Below are 14,659 nucleotides of genomic sequence, written 5' to 3' on the forward strand. Positions count from 1 at the left end.
AGCACTTGAAACGCCATAGCATTCAGGACTACGGGCCAAGTGCTGGAAAATGGGATTAGAATAGGTAGGTGCTTGATGGCCGGCACAGACACGATGGGCTGAAGGGCCTGTTTCAGTGCTGTATAACTCTATGACTCTATGACACTCACTACCATCAGCTCACCCAAAGCTTCAGAATTCCAAAAGGTTTAAGGACAGCAGAGCTAAACAGAGGGTAACACTAAAGCCTGCAGGGGAACCCACACGGCTCCTCCTGACTTTATGTCACTCACCTTTAGTTCAGGATTCCTTTTGGGGATTCACCAATACTGAGTGCAAAGTCAGACTTCAAAAAGTGAAGACTGCTATACCCGGTCTCTGAAACAGAGAGCAACATATCTCCCCATGTGGTATCAGAAGGAGACAGCAGCTCACCCACCCCACAACCCCACCTTATCCCCCCCTTCCCCCCACCTTATTCCTCACAACCTAAGCTTAGCTCCCTACCCCCAACACAACCCTGCCTCACACATCCCCAGAACCCCAGCTTAACCCTCTTTCCTCCTACAAAACCCTAACTCACATCCTCTACCTCACCCCCACCTGCCCCAACCTCCCAGTCCTGCCTAATGTGTCCTGACAACAGCACAAACCACTCGATTGACACCAACATCATTCACAAGACAATTACAGATGAGGAAAGCCAGTAGTCCCATTTTAATTTATCCATCCACAGAGTTTCTAAACTACCCCCAGTGTATTAGCATTAGATTAGATCATTACAGCGCAGTACAGGCCCTTCGGCCCTCGATGTTGCGCCGACCTGTGAAACCATCTGACCTACACTATTCCATTTTCATCCATATGTCTATCCAATGACCACTTAAATGCCCTTAAAGTTGGCGAGGCTACTACTGTTGCAGGCAGGGCGTTCCACGCCCCTACTACTCTCTGTGTAAAGAAACTACCTCTGACATCTGTCCTATATCTATCACCCCTCAACTTAAAGCTATGTCCCCTCGTGTTTGCCATCACCATCCGAGGAAAAAGACGCTCACTATCCACCCTATCTAACCCTCTGATTATCTTATATGTCTCTATTAAGTCACCTCTCCTCCTCCTTCTCTCCAACGAAAACAACCTCAAGTCCCTCAGCCTTTCCTCGTAAGACCTTCCCTCCATACCAGGCAACATCCTGGTAAATCTCCTCTGCACCCTTTCCAAAGCTTCCACATCCTTCCTATAATGCGGTGACCAGAACTGCACGCAATACTCCAGGTGCAGCCTCACCAGAGTTTTGTACAGCTGCAGCATGACCTCGTGGCTCCGAAACTCGACCCCCCTACTAATAAAAGCTAACACACCATATGCCTTCTTAACAGCCCTATTAACCTGGGTAGCAACCTTCAGGGATTTATGCACCTGGACACCAAGATCTCTCTGCTCATCTACACTACCAAGAATCTTCCCATTAGCCCAGTACTCTGCATTCCTGTTACTCCTTCCAAAGTGAATCACCTCGCACTTTTCCGCATTAAACTCCATTTGCCATCTCTCAGCCCAGCTCTGCAGCCTATCTATGTCCCTCTGTACCCTACAACATCCTTCGGCACTATCCACAACTCCACCGACCTTAGTGTCATCCGCAAATTTACTAACCCACCCTTCTACACCCTCTTCCAGGTCATTTATAAAAATGACAAACAGCAGTGGCCCCAAAACAGATCCTTGCGGTACACCACTAGTAACTAAACTCCAGGATGAACATTTGCCATCAACCACCACCCTCTGTCTTCTTTCAGCTAGCCAATTTCTGATCCAAAGCTCTAAATCACCTTCAACCCCATACTTCCGTATTTTCTACAATAGCCTACCGTGGGGAACCTAGTTATTTCTTGTAGCATCTAGTTATTTCTTAATAATCCCAGGGGTTCTCCTCACTCCTCCATCTGCAAATCAAATCCATTTGTTGATCACTGTTTGTGTTCAGAGGTGAACACATCTATGGAACCTCCATGGAGTGGGGAGTGGGGAGAGGGCAGACCAGCTGTGTGGAGGTGGGGTAGAGGAGAGATGCAGGAAAGGGATGTGAGTAAAAGTGAGGGAGTAAAATGAGAGAGAGGAGTGAAGAGAGAAAAACCAAAGGAAGAGCAAAAATCATATTGAAGGTTCTCTTCCTGATCAATACTGACCTTGGAGATCAAATCAGTAATAATCTCCAAAGTGAAACACGCCAAAATATAACCGGCTTGATTAGACAGGACAAACACTGAGGTTTCTTTCTCAGTTTGGGTGGAATTTGTCCAGACAAAAGGGCTTTCAAGATTCCAACACGGTCTGATCACAGAATATATTGTCATTTTGTCTCTTCCTGCCTGCTTGTTACACCAACATTTGTTTTTATTTATTCCTGGGATGTGGGCGTCGCTGGCTAGGCCAGCATTTATTATCCATCCCTAATTGCTCTTGCCAATGACGCCACATCCCCCAAACGAATAAATAAAAACACTAATGGGGTCAGGTCAGGTAGGGTTGGGATGGAGTTGGGTTGGGGGTTGGGTGGGGTGGAGTTAAGTGGAGCTGGGGCTGGGATGGGGTTGGGGTGAAGTGGAGTTAGACTGGGGTGGGAGTAGGTGGTTTGAGTTGAGGTGGGGTGGAGTTCAGGTTGGGTTGGGATGGGAGTTGGGATTGGGGTGGGGTAGTGTTGGGTGGGGTTGGGGTAGAGTTGGGATTGGGGTGGGGGTGGGGTAGTGTTGGGGTAGGGGTGGGGTAGTCGGGATTGGGGTGGGGGTGGGGTAGTATCGGGGTTGGAATTGGGGTGGGCTGGGTTGGTTGGGGTAGGGTTGGGGTGGGGTGGGTTTGGTTTGGGTTTGGAATTGGGGTGGGGGTTAGGGTAGAATTGGGGTAGGGGTGGGGTGGTGTTGGGGTGGGGTAGAGTTGGGGTGGGGATGGGGTAATGTTGGGGTGGGGGTGCGGTAGTATTGGGGCAGGGATGGGGTGGGGGTGGGGTGGCGTTGGGGTGGTGTTGGGGTGGGGGTGGGGTAGAGTTGGGGTAGGGGTGGGGTGGTGTTGGGGTAGGGGTGGGGTAGAGTTGGGGTGGGGGTGGGGTGGTGTTGGGGTGGGGGTGGGGGTGGAGTAGAGTTGAGGTGGGGTGGGGGTGGGATGGTGTTGGGGTGAGGGTGGGGTAGAGTTGGGGTGGGGGTGAGGTGGTGTTGGGGTGAGGGTGGGGTAGAGTTGGGATGGGGGTGGTGTGGTGTTGGGGTGAGGGTGGGGTAGAGTTGGGATGAGGGTGGGGTAGAGTTGGGGTGAGGGTGGGGTAGAGTTGGGGTGGGGGTGAGGTGGTGTTGGGGTGAGGGTGGGGTAGAGTTGGGGTGGGGGTGAGGTGGTGTTGGGGTGAGGGTGGGGTAGAGTTGGGGTGGGGGTGAGGTGGTGTTGGGGTGAGGGTGGGGTAGAGTTGGGATGGGGGTGGGGTGGTGTTGGGGTGAGGGTGGGGTAGAGTTGGGATGAGGGTGGGGTAGAGTTGGGGTGGGGGTGAGGTAGAGTTGAGGTGGGGTGGGGGTGGTGGGATGGGGTAGAGTTGAGGTGGGGTGGGGGTGAGGTGGTGTTGGGGTGAGGGTGGGGTAGAGTTGGGATGGGGGTGGGGTAGAGTTGGGATGGGGGTGGGATAGAGTTGGGGTGAGGGTGGGGTAGAGTTGGGGTGGGGGTGAGGTAGAGTTGAGGTGGGGTGGGGGTGGTGGGATGGGGTAGAGTTGGGGTGGGGGTGGTGTTGAGCAGGGTCACTCTCTGCATTGAAGCGGTGCCTGGCTCTTTTCTCACCGGCCACATTTCCTGTTGCAACAACTGGCGAAGATTCTTCATCCTCAATTCCCATTGAAGACACTTTGTTGGGTCTCAGCATTCAGCGGAAGTGTTCCAGCAACGTCCTGTTAAAAACAGCTGGTTCATTAAATCTCAAGACTTCTGGTATTCACCTTCCAACCCCCACGGCGTGTGGGGAAGCTGGTTATCCAGATGTGGGCAACACTGGCATGGGTACAGTTACTGCCAATCCCTCATTACCCGAAGGAGGAGGAATCAGGGTGGCATCAATAAATCTTCTTCTTGAAGCAATAGTTTTACAACTGAGTGGTTTCCAAGTCATTTCTGTATTATGGGACTGAAATCATACATAGGAATATCGACACAGAAAGAGGCCATTCGGCCCCTCAAACCTGTTCCATCATTCAGTTAGATCATGGCTGATCTGCCCTGCTGGGATTTGACCTCACAACCTCCAGAGGACCGGGGTCTTGAATGCACCCTCCCTCTCTGTTGCCTTGATCCCAGGAGGTGAGTGAATGGTCAAGGTTTGTAGAGAGAGGAAAAAAAAGCGGAAATCTTATTTAACTCTCAGAAACTTATCAGCGGGAGTACATTCTAGGACCAGGAAGGATATTACACAGTAAATGTCAACTCTGACAGAAGGGAATGAGTTCTGCCAACAGCAGCTTTGTTTCTCTGTTTTTCCCCAAGTGCTGAGGCAGTTCCGTTGGAAAGGAAACCAGTGAGTGATTGTGGAAGCAGGTGACAGACACAGCTGGAGTTGAGAGGACGCTGAAACGCAGGGGTCCTTTAAGAGAGTGTGAGGTCACTCAGACCTGTCGCTCGCAGGCTGGGTGGAAATTTCCCAAGTAATTACCAGCTCACTTCGTAAACAACATGCTGTAGCTCCAATTTTTTGTTCTGTGTTCACCCTCATGCTGTATGACAGGTACAGTGGTGTACTGGTTATTTTACTGGACAAGTATTCCTGAGGTTTGGGCTAATAATCCAGAGAATGGGAGTTCAAATCCCACCATGGGCACTTTGAGAATTTGAACTCAGTTAAAAAAAATCTGAAAATAAGGAGATGGGTCTCAGTAAAGGTGATCATGAAGCTGTCGTAAAAACCCAGCTGATTCACTCATGACATCAAGGCAGCATTTGACTGTGTAGGATCAAGGATCCTGAGCAAAACTGGAGTCAATGGGATTCAGGGAAAATTCTCCGCTGGTTGGAGTCATACCTAGCACAAAGGAATTTGGTTGAGGTTGTTGGAAGCCAATCATCTTAGCGTCAGGACATCGCTGCAGGAGTTATAGAATCATTTATGTACAGTAAGAGGCTATTTGGCCCATCGAGTTCATGCTGGCTCTCCATGGAGCAATTCATTCAGTCCCACTCCCCCATATGATTCTCGTAGCTCTGCAAGTCTATTTCCTTCAAGTAGCCATCCAATATCCTTTTGAAGTCATTGATCGTCTCCACTTCCACTCCCTTGTGGGCAGCGAGTTCCAGGTAATCACCACCCGTTGTGTAAAGAAGTTCCTCAGCGTAGTGTTTCAGACCCAACCGTCTTCAGCTGCTTCATCAATGATCTTCCCTCCACATAAGGTCAGAAGTGGGGATGTTCACTGATGATTATACAATGTTTAGTTCTATTCGTGACTCCTCAGATACTGAGGCAGTCTATGTCCACATGCAGCAAGACATGGACAATATCCAGGCTTGGGCTGATAGGTGGCAAGTAACATTCATACCACACAAGTGCCAGGCAATGACCATCTCCAACAAGAGGGAATCTAACCATCTCCCCTTGACATTCAATAGCATTACCATCACTCAATCCCCCACTATCAAGATCCTAGTGGCTACCATTGACCAGAAACTGAACTGGAGTAGCCATATAAATACCGTGGCTACAAGAGCAAAACAGAGGCTGGGAATCCTATGGTAACTCACCTCCTGTCTCCCCATTGCCTATCATAGAGTCATAGAGTTAAACAGCACAGAAACAGGCCCTTCGGCCCATCGTGTCTGTGCCGGCCATACAGCACCCAACTATTCTAATCCCATATTCCTGCACTTGGCCCATAGCCCTGTATGCTATGGCGTTTCAAGTGCTCATCTAAATACTTCTTAAATGTTGTGAGGGTTCCTGCCTCCACCACCTCTTCAGGCAGTGCATTCCAGATTCCAACCACCCTCTGGGTGAAAAAATGTTTCCTCAAATCTTCCCTAAACCTCCTGCCCCTTACCCTAAATCTATGCCCCCTGGTTCTTGACCCCACCATCTACGAGGCACAAGTCAGGAGTGTGATGGAATACTCTCCACTTGCCTGGATGGGTGCAGCTCCAACAACACACAAGAAGCTCAACACCATCCAGGACAAAGCAGCCCGCTTGATTGGCATCCCATCTACAAACATTCACTCCCTCCACCACTGATGCACAGTGACAGCAGTGTGTACCATCTACAAGATGCACTGCAGCAATGCACCAAGGCTCCTTAGACAGCACCTTCCAAGCCCACGACCTCTACCACCTAGAAGGACAAGGGCAGCAAATACGTGGGAACACCACCACCTGCAAGTTCCCCTCCAAGTCATACACCATCCTGACTCTCCCCATAGCCCTGTATCAATCCCAAACTAATCCCATTCCACCACATTCTCCCCATAGCCCTGTATCAATCCTAAACTAATCCCACTGACCCGCTCTCTCCCCATTGCCCTGTATCAATCCTAAACTAACCCCACTGCCCTGCTCTCTCCCCATAGCCCTGTATCAATCCTAAACTAACCCCATTGCCCTGCTCTCTCCCCATGGCCCTGTATCAATCCTAAACTAACCCCACTGCCCTGCTCTCTCCCCATAGCCCTGTATCAATCCTAAACTAATCCCACTGCCCTGCTCTCTCCCCATGGCCCTGTAGCATCTCCAGTTTGCCTTGAACAGATGCAGTTGCGCCTCTGTCTCAAACACTCCCCATCCCAAAGTATTCCAAGTTACAACAACCCTCACCAAAGCTAGGATGTCCTCTTTATGAGTCACTCCAACTGGGTTATCCATGTTTCCTCATTCCCCAGCTTCCTGCTGAACCATGAGCTGTTGTGCAGGGATCGCACTGTGTATCTACTCCGTGTTGTGGAATGCATTCTAATCTCTCTTCCCACTTCAGGATTAAGAAGTTATTAACCATTAGGAACAGGAAAAACCCATTAGGCCCAATAAAGCCTATTCTTGTTTTGCATTGTGGACCCTCTATCACATATTGTCCCAAGGGATCTACATTCAGTCACCATTTCTCTCTTTCGAAGACTCTCACTGGATTTCAGAGCTGCAGGAAGCTATCCTGAAATATGTGGGTCTTCCAAAACTTAACTCGCTGTGTGCTCCACCACAGAGTAATTCCTGTCACTGCTGTTCACCGGTGTCCCTCACAACCTCATTTTGACAGTGGGTTCTATTGGAAACAATCACCGGGGTGAGTGAGAACGTTACAAAAATGCCCCAAGGCCTTGAGGAAAAGCACAAACCCTGGGAATAACCAAGATTGATCGGCATCCTTACAGACAGGAGAATTAACAGACTTGCATTTATATAGCGCCTTTCAGGACCTCAGGACATCGCAAAGCACTCTGCAGCCAATGAAGTACCTTTGAAGTTATAATGCAGGAAACATGGCAACTGATTTGAGCATAGCAAGATCCCACAATCAGCACTGAAATAATGACCAGATAATCTGTCTCAATGATGTTGATTGAGGGATAAATATTGGCCAGGACACGGGGAAGAACTCCCCACCACCCACTCTTCTTTGTAATAGTGCTGTGCAATCCTTTATGTCCACTTTAGAGGGTCGACAGGGACTAGGTTTAATGCCTCATCTGAAAGACAGTACCTCTGACAGTGTAGCACTCCCATAATACTAATCCTCTAACGGTGCAGCACTCCCTCAGTACTGTACCTCATAACAACATAAGAAACAGAAGCAGGAGGAGGCCACTCGGCCCCTTGAGTCTGCTCCGCCATTCAATAAAATGATGGATGATCTGATTGTGGCCTCAACCCCTCTTTTCTGCCTGTTCCCCATTACCCTCGACTCCCCTTTAGTTCAAAAATCTGTCTAACTCAGCCTTGAATATACTCAGTGACCCAGCCTCCACTGCTCTCTGGGGAAGAGAATTCCAAAGATTAACGACCCTCTGAGAGAAGAAATTCCTCCTCATCTCCGTCTTAAAAGAGTCCCCTTATTCTGAAACTGTACCCACTAGTTCTAGATTCCCCCACGAGGGGAAACATCCTCTCAGCATCGGCCCTGTTAAACCCCCTCAGAAACTTACACATTTCAATAAGATCACCTCTCATTCATCTAAACTCCAATGAGTAACGGCCCAAACTGCTCAATCTATCCTCATAAGACAACCCCTTCGCCCCAGGAATCAACTCAGTGAACCTTCTCTGAACTGCTTCCAATGCAAGTATATCCCTCCTTAAATAAGGAGACCAAAACTGTACACAGTACTCTAGGTGCAGTCTCACCAATGCCCTGTACAGTTGTAGCAAGACTTTCCTACTTTTATACTCCATCCCCCTTGCAATAAAGGCCAACATTCCATTTGCCTTCCTAATTACTTGCTGTATCTGCATGCTGACTTTTTGTGTTTCATGTACAATGACACCCAGATCCCTCTGTACCACAGCATTCTGCAGTCTCTCTCCATGTAAATAATATTCTGCTTTTCTATTCTTCCTGCCAAAGTGGACACCCTCACATTTTCCCACATTATATTCCATCTGCCAAGTTTTTGCCCACTCACTTAACCTATCGATATCCCTTTGTGGACTCTGTGTCCTCCTCACTACTTACTTTCCTACCTATCTTTGTATCATCAGCAAATTTGGCGACAATACACTCGGTCCCTTCATCCAAGTCATTAATATAGATCATAAATAGTTCAGGCCCCAGCACTGATCCCTGTGGCACTCCACTAGTTACAGTTTGCAATCTGAAAATGACCCATTTATCCCGACTCTCTGTTTCCTGTTAGCCAATCCTCTCTCCATGCTAATATATCACCCACAATACATTACTGTAGGGTTAGTATAAATGGGTGGTTGTTGGTCGGCACAGACTCGGTGGGCCGAAGGGCCTGTTTCAGTGCTGTATCTCAAAATAAATAAAATAAATAAATAAATACCATGAGCTCTTACCTTATGCAGTAACCTTTAATGTTGCACCTTATCAAATGCCTTTTGGAAATCCAAATATACTACATCTATTTCTTGTTCTATCCTCTAATAAATTTGTCAAGCACGACTAACCTTTCACAAAACCATGTTGACACTGCCTGATTGTATTATGATTTTCTAAATGACCTGCTACCACCTCAATAATGGATTCCAGCATTTTCCCAATGTTCAGCTAAATGACCTATAGTTTCCTGCTTTCTGTCTCCCTCCTTTTTGTGGTTTTCCAATACACTGGGACCGTTGCAGAATCTAGAGGATTTTGGAAGATTACAACCAATGCATCCACTATCTTTGCAGCCACTTCTTTTAAGATCCTCGGATGCAGGCCATCAGGTCCAGGGGACTTGTCACCCTTTAGTCCCATTAGTTTTCCTAGTAGTTTTTCTCTAGTGATAGTGATTGTTTAAAATTCCTCCCTCCCTTTTGCCCCTTGATTTTCATCTGTTAGTGGAATGCATTTAGTGACTTTTACTGTGAAGATGGGTACAAAATATTTGTTCAAAGTCTCTGCCATTTCCTTGTTTCCCACCTTTTATGTGGCACCTTATCAACTGCTTTTTAGAAATCCAAATACACTACATCTACTGGTTCCCTTTTATCCACAACAACAACTTATATTTATATAGCGCCTTTAATGTAATAAAACAATGAGAGGGGCTTCACAGGAGCATTATAAAACAAAGTATGACACTGAGGACACAAAAGGAGATATTAGGTCAGATGACTTAAAGTTTGGTCAAAGGGGTAGGTTTTAAGGAGTGCCTTAAGGGAGGAAAGCGAGGAGGAGAGGTGGAGAGGTTTAGGGAGGGAATTCCAGAGCTTGGGGCTGAGGCAGCTGAAGGCACGGCCGCCAATGGTGGAAGGATTAAAATCGGGGATGCTCAAGAGGCCAGAATTTGATGAGCACAGAGATCTGACAGGGTTGTGGGGTTGGAGGAGATTCCAGCGATAGGGAGGGGGTGAGGCCATGGAGGGATTTGAAAACAAGGATGAGAATTTAAAAATCAAGACATTGCTTGACTGGGAGTCAATGTAGGTCAGCAAGCACTGGGGTAAGAGGTGAACGGGAATTGGTGCGAGTTAAGACATGGGCAGCAGAGATTTGAATGACTTTAGGTTTATGGAGCATAGAATGTGGGAGACCAGCCAGGAGTGTGTTGGAATGTTGGAACTCTAGAGGTAGCAAAGGCACAAGTGAGGGTTTCAGCAGCAGATGAGCTGAGAGAGGGGCGAAGTTGGGTGACGTTACGGAGGTGGAAGTAGGCGGTCTCAGTGATGGTGTAGATATGTGGTCAGATGCCCATCTTGGGGTCAAACGTGACATCAAGGTTGCGAACTGACTGGCTTAATCTCAGACTGCTGCTCGGAAGAGGGAATGGAGTTTGGAACGGGGACTGAAAACACTGGCTTCAGTCTGCTCACTACTCCAGGATCATCCTGGAATGCAAAGATAATTCCCGGCTTCTTTTCTCTACTACAAACTATCTTCTTAAACCCCTCTCCCCTTCTCCCCTGTCCACTCCACCCTCACCTCCAATAATAAGCGCAAGGAGCTCATGAACTTCTTTGTCACAAAGATCGAGACCATCTGATCAGTTGTTTCTATCGCATTCCTCCCTTCCACTAGCCCACCCAGCCAAACTTCCTCTAATCCTCCCTGCTGCCCGAGCCCTGAACTCGCATCTTTCTGCAGTTTCTCTCCTTTCTCCCCTCATGTCCTTGAGACCCACCTCCTGCTCCTTTGATCCTATTCCCATTAAACTGCTGACCATCCAACACCCCCACCCCCCACCACCCGCTGGGCCCTGTTAGCCAATATTGTTAATGGCTCTCTCTTCAAGTGTTATCCTTCTGTCCTTTAAATCTTACATATCTGCCATCAGCACCCTCTCCTCAAAATAACCCGCCCTTGACCCCCCCATTCTTGCAAAGTACCATCCAAATCCAACCTCTCTCTCTGCTCCAAAATCCTTAAACGTGTTGTTGCCTCCCAAACATGATCCCATCTTTCCCGGAACTCCATGTTTGATTCCCTCCAATCAGGTTTCAGCCCAGCCACATACCGAAACAGCTCTTATCAAAGTCACAGAGGACATCCTGTGTGGCGGGAGATGGTCTGGTCAGCAGCGTCAAAGGTTGCAGACAGATCGAGAAGAATGAGGAGGGAACGTTTACCTTTGTCACAGTCACATAGAATTAATCGAGCAGAATCAGCCGGTAACTCGGGGGAGAGTCACTCGGGGGGACATTCCAGGAGAGAGTCATTCCAGGAGAGAGTCACACGGGGGGCCACTCACACTGGGGGAGAGTCATTCAGAGCGTTGGTCAGAAGAACTGACCAGTCACATCACAGAACGAAACGGAGGTTCGAATATCATGGGTGGGATTATGTGATGGTTACAGTGTGTGTGGAACTGTACCCCAGTGAGAGTCACTGTGTGTGGAACTGCTGGACCCCAGTGAGAGTCAGTGTGTGTGGAACTGTACACCAGTGAGAGTCAGTGTGTGTGGAACTGTCCCCCAGTGAGAGTCAGTGTGTGTGGAACTGTACCCCAGTGAGAGTCAGTGTGTGTGGAACTGTACCCCAGTGAGAGTCAGTGCCTGTTGAACTGTACCCCAGTGAGAGTCAGTGTGTGTGGAACTGTACCCCAGTGAGAGTCAGTGTGTGTGGAACTGTACCCCAGTGAGAGTCAGTATGTGTGGAACTGTACCCCAGTGAGGGTCAGTGTGTGTGGAACTGTACCCCAGTGAGAGTCAGTGTGTGTGGAACTGTACCCCAGTGAGAGTCAGTGTGTGTGGAACTGTATCCCAGTGAGAGTCAGTGCCTGTGGAACTGTATCCCAGTGAGAGACAGTGTGTGTTGAACTGTACCCCAGTGAGAGTCAGTGTGTGTGGAACTGTAGCCCAGTGAGAGTCAGTGTGTGTGGAACTGTAGCCCAGTGAGAGTCAGTGCCTGTTGAACTGTACCCCAGTGAGAGTCAGTGTGTGTGGAACTGTACCCCAGTGAGAGTCAGTGCCTGTTGAACAGTACCCCAGTGAGAGTCAGTGTGTGTGGAACTGGACCCCAGTGAGAGTCAGTGTGTGTGGAACTGTACCCCAGTGAGAGTCAGTGTGTGTGGAACTGTACCCCAGTGAGAGTCAGTGTGTGTGGAACTGTATCCCAGTGAGAGTCAGTGTGTGTGGAACTGTACCCCAGTGAGAGTCAGTGTGTGTGGAACTGTACCCCAGTGAGAGTCAGTGTGTGTGGAACTGTATCCCAGTGAGAGTCAGTGTGTGTGGAACTGTACCCCAGTGAGAGTCAGTGTGTGTGGAACTGTACCCCAGTGAGAGTCAGTGTGTGTGGAACTGTATCCCAGTGAGAGTCAGTGTGTGTGGAACTGTACCCCAGTGAGAGTCAGTGTGTGTGGAACTGTATCCCAGTGAGAGTCAGTGTGTGTGGAACTGTACCCCAGTGAGAGACAGTGTGTGTTGAACTGTACCCCAGTGAGAGTCAGTGTGTGTGGAACTGTACCCCAGTGAGAGTCAGTGTGTGTGGAACTGTACCCCAGTGAGAGTCAGTGTGTGTGGAACTGTATCCCAGTGAGAGTCAGTGTGTGTGGAACTGTACCCCAGTGATAGTCAGTGCCTGTGGAACTGTACCCCAGTGAGAGTCAGTGTGTGTTGAACTGTACCCCAGTGAGAGTCAGTGTGTGTGGAACTGTACCCCAGTGAGAGACAGTGCCTGTGGAACTGTACCCCAGTGAGAGTCAGTGTGTGTTGAACTGTACCCCAGTGAGAGTCAGTGTGTGTGGAACTGTACCCCAGTGAGAGTCAGTGTGTGTGGAACTGTATCCCAGTGAGAGTCAGTGTGTGTGGAACTGTACCCCAGTGAGAGTCAGTGCCTGTGGAACTGTACCCCAGTGAGAGTCAGTGTGTGTTGAACTGTACCCCAGTGAGAGTCAGTGCCTGTGGAACTGTACCGCAGTGAGAGTCAGTGTGTGTGGAACTGTATCCCAGTGAGAGTCAGTGTGTGTGGAACTGTATCCCAGTGAGAGTCAGTGTGTGTGGAACTGTATCCCAGTGAGAGTCAGTGCCTGTGGAACTGTACCCCAGTGAGAGTCAGTGTGTGTGGAACTGTACCCCAGTGAGAGTCAGTGTGTGTGGAACTGTATCCCAGTGAGAGTCAGTGCCTGTGGAACTGTACCCCAGTGAGAGTCAGTGTGTGTGGAACAGTATCCCAGTGAGAGTCAGTGTGTGTGGAACTGTATCCCAGTGAGAGTCAGTGCCTGTGGAACTGTACCCCAGTGAGAGTCAGTGTGTGTGGAACTGTATTCCAGTGAGAGTCAGTGTGTGTGGAACTGTACCCCAGTGAGAGTCAGTGCCTGTGGAACTGTACCCCAGTGAGGGTCAGTGTGTGTGGAACTGTATCCCAGTGAGAGTCAGTGCGTGTGGAACTGTACCCCAGTGAGGGTCAGTGTGTGTGGAACTGTATCCCAGTGAGAGTCAGTGCCTGTGGAACTGTATCCCAGTGAGAGTCAGTGTGTGTTGAACTGTACCCCAGTAAGAGTCAGTGTGTGTGGAACTGTAGCCCAGAAAGAGTCAGTGTGTGTGGAACTGTATCCCAGTGAGAGTCAGTGTATGTGGAACTGTAGCCCAGTGAGAGTCAGTGCCTGTGGAACTGTACACCAGTGAGAGTCAGTGTGTGTGGAAATGTACCCCAGTGAGAGTCAGTGTGTGTGGAACTGTACCCCAGTGAGGGTCAGTGTGTGTGGAACTGTACCCCAGTGAGGGTCAGTGTGTGTGGAACTGTACCCCAGCGAGGGTCAGTGTGTGTGGAACTGTACCCCAGTGAGAGTCAGTGTGTGTGGAACTGTATCCCAGTGAGAGTCAGTGTGTGTTGAACTGTACCCCAGTGAGAGTCAGTGTGTGTGGAACTGTACCCCAGTGAGGGTCAGTGTGTGTGGAACTTTACCCCAGTGAGAGTCAGTGTGTGTGGAACTGTACCCCAGTGAGAGTCAGTGCCTGTGGAACTGTACCCCAGTGAGAGTCAGTGTGTGTGGAACTGTACCCCAGTGAGAGTCAGTGTGTGTGGAACTGTACCCCAGTGAGAGTCAGTGCCTGTGGAACTGTACCCCAGTGAGAGTCAGTGTGTGTGGAACTGTACCCCAGTGAGAGTCAGTGTGTGTGGAACTGTACCCCAGTGAGAGTCAGTGCCTGTGGAACTGTACCCCAGTGAGAGTCAGTGCCTGTGGAACTGTACCCCAGTGAGAGTCAGTGTGTGTGGAAATGTACCCCAGTGAGAGTCAGTGTGTGTGGAACTGTACCCCAGTGAGAGTCAGTGTGTGTGGAACTGTACCCCAGTGAGGGTCAGTGTGTGTGGAACTGTACCCCAGTGAGAGTCAGTGCCTGTGGAACTGTACCCCAGTGAGAGTCAGTGTGTGTGGAACTGTACCCCAGTGAGAGTCAGTGTGTGTGGAACTGTACCCCAGTGAGAGTCAGTGTGTGTGGAACTGTACCCCAGTGAGAGTCAGTGTGTGTGGAATTGTACCCCAGTGAGAGTCAGTGTGTGTGGGACTGTACCCCAGTGAGAGTCAGTGTGTGTGGAACTGTACCCCAGTGAGAGTCAGTGTGTGTGGAACTGTACCCC

The sequence above is a fragment of the Heterodontus francisci genome, chromosome 19 (assembly GCF_036365525.1).
Source record: "Heterodontus francisci isolate sHetFra1 chromosome 19, sHetFra1.hap1, whole genome shotgun sequence".
Classification (NCBI taxonomy): Eukaryota; Metazoa; Chordata; class Chondrichthyes; order Heterodontiformes; family Heterodontidae; genus Heterodontus; species Heterodontus francisci.